Source organism: Humulus lupulus, chromosome 2 (assembly GCF_963169125.1).
Source record: "Humulus lupulus chromosome 2, drHumLupu1.1, whole genome shotgun sequence".
NCBI lineage: Eukaryota > Viridiplantae > Streptophyta > Magnoliopsida > Rosales > Cannabaceae > Humulus > Humulus lupulus.
The window spans coordinates 162,441,208-162,443,905 of NC_084794.1; the positions used below are offsets into that span (position 1 = coordinate 162,441,208).

General features: G+C 37.2%; 1 non-coding gene across 1 annotated transcript; it reads left to right on the forward strand.

The window, feature by feature from the left end:
* The first annotated feature begins 2,052 nt into the window (after positions 1-2,052).
* LOC133820116 (small nucleolar RNA R71) lies at positions 2,053-2,159 on the forward strand. Its single transcript, XR_009886549.1, has one exon. It is a non-coding gene; the product is annotated as a small nucleolar RNA R71 (small nucleolar RNA).
* Positions 2,160-2,698: the final 539 nt, after the last annotated feature.

The following is a 2,698-nucleotide window of genomic DNA, read 5'->3' on the forward strand; positions in this document are numbered from 1 at the left end:
GCTTCAATACTAGGCTTACTATCCTCCTCCATTAATATACGGTGCATCACTATTGAAGGACTAATACCCTTAATATCTGCCAAAGTCCATCCAATTTCTAATTTGTGAGCCCTTAATACCCTCAGAAGCTTCTCTTCTTCAGTCTCAGATAAAGAAGCTGAAATAATAACTGGGAGAGTATCATTCTTACCTAAATAAGCAAACTTAAGATGATCAGGTAAGGTTTCTAATTCAAGAACTAGTGGCTTCTCATTGGATGGAAGAGGTCTCTCAGGCACTTGCCCTAATTCCTCATATTTCTTTTTATATATTTACGCTGATGAATTCAACCACTTAACATACTCACCGGCTTCAGTACCAGCACACTCTTCAGGACTTTCTATCAGACTCAACTCCAATGAATCTTTAACACTCAACCCCTTTACTTGGTTTTTCCATTATACTAACACAAAAGCAATTGTCACTAGCTGAAGGATACTTCAAAGCTTTGAAAACATTAAAAACAACCTCATCTCCTTGTACTCTAAGTCCCAACTCTCCTTTCTGAACGTCTATCAGCGCTTGCCCTGTGGCCAAGAATGGTCGTCCTAATATAATAGGAACATCCTCATCTTCCTCCATATATAATACAATAAAGTCTGCTGGGAAAATGAACTTATCTACCTTTACTAGAACGTCCTCTATTATACCTCTGGGATGTGTTAAGGAACGATCAGCTATTGGAAGAGTAATAGTAGTCGGTCTAGCTTCCCCCAAACCAAGTCTTTTAAATACAGACAATGACATTAAATTTATGCTTGCACGTAAATCTCATGAAGATCTCTTACAATGAAAGTTTCCAATAGTGGAAGGTATATTAAAACTACCCGGATCTCTTAACTTTTGAGGAATCTTTTTTTGAATAATTGCACTACACTCTTCAGTTAATGAAACTATTTCATAATCCTCCATTTTTCTCTTATTAGACAATATCTCCTTCATAAACTTCACATAACTAGGCATTTGTTCTAGAGCCTCTACAAATGAGATGTTATTGTGAAGTTTCTTAAATACTTCAAGGAATTTGGAGAATTGTTTGTCAAGATTATCCTTTTGAAACCATTGAGGATATGGAATCTTCGGTGTAGGCTCAATGTATTTTGGTTTTTCTAGTTTTGGAAGGTCTTCAATAACCTCCTCTTAAATTGGACTAGAAACATGTTGATTCTCTGTATTCTTCCCTTTCTCCTCCACTGTAGGTCCATCATACTTAGTCCCACTCCTCAAAGTGACATCTTGACATTGTTCTTTAGGATTTACCTCTGTGGAACTAGGAAAATTCCCTTGCTGTCTACTAGAGAACATTTGAGCCAATTTACGTATTTGGGTCTCCAAACTTCTGATTGAAGACCTTATCTCTGTCATAAATTGATTTAATTAGTCTGGCTGAATTTTTGGTGGGCTCATTTGAGGATGTGGTGGTGGATGAGATGGGCGTGGATTTGGATCATAATATGGTCTTGCGTGTAATCCATAAGCTGGTTGATGAGAGGGTTGTTGAGGTGGGTACTGTGGATATTGTGGTTGTAACCCTTGATTATTTTTCCAAGACAAATTAGGATGATTTTTCCAAGAAGGTTTATAGGAATTTGAGTAAGTGTTGGGTGCAGGTCTTGAAAAATTACCTATAACTTGTGCCTATTCCAAGGGCATATTATTCACATCAGTTGAGCAACTAGCTATGCTCAGGAATTGTTCATAAGAATGAGGTCCTCCACAAATCTCACAACTCACGACATTTTGTACTTGCATTGCTTGTGCGGAGAGATTAGTTTGCTGCAATTGTTTGGTTAGTTATGCTACTTGAGCAGTCAATAGCATTGTTGGATCAACTTCTAAGACTCTTGCTACTTTCTTGTTCTCACGCTCAGCAGGCCAATTCTAATTATTCATAGCCATGTTTTCCAAAAGTTCATATGCTTCATTAGCTCTCCTCTCGATGTTGCATCTATAACTGTTCTTGTATTTTTCCCTAAACCTTTGTAAAGAGTATGAACTAAAAACCACTTCTCCAGTCCATGATGTGGGCATCTCCTTTGAAATTCCTTAAATCATTCCCATGTATCATACAAAGACTCCCTATCTAGTTGATGGATGTTGTTAATCTCTCCTCTTATTCTGGTTGACTTGGTAGGAGGAAAATATTTACCAAGAACCTTCTGAGCCAAATCTTCCCATAGTAAGTATAGAATTGGCTTGTAAAGAATTCAACCAACTCTTAGCTCTGTCCCTTAGTGAAAATGGGAATAGTCTCAACCGTAGTGCATCATTACTCACCCCATTCATTTTGAATGTCGTACATAACTCCAAAAAGTTTGTGATATGTAGATTTGGATCCTCATTTGGTAACACCCCAAATTGTACACAATTTTGCACCATCTGAATAATTGAGGGTTTTATCTCAAAATTATTAGCCTAAAAAATTGGAGGATGAATGCTTGAATGTATCCCCGTAATAGTAGGGAGTACATAATTCCTTAATGGTGGATCAACTTCAGCTGCATTACCCATATTTGCATTGTTGTTGACAACATTGTTTACATTTTCAGCCATGGTAAAGTCCAACCTTTTCTTTATCTTTCGATTCTTTCTACACGTTCTCTCAATTTCAGGATCTATTGGTATGATTTCCTTTTGTCTACTCCCTCGCATATACCAA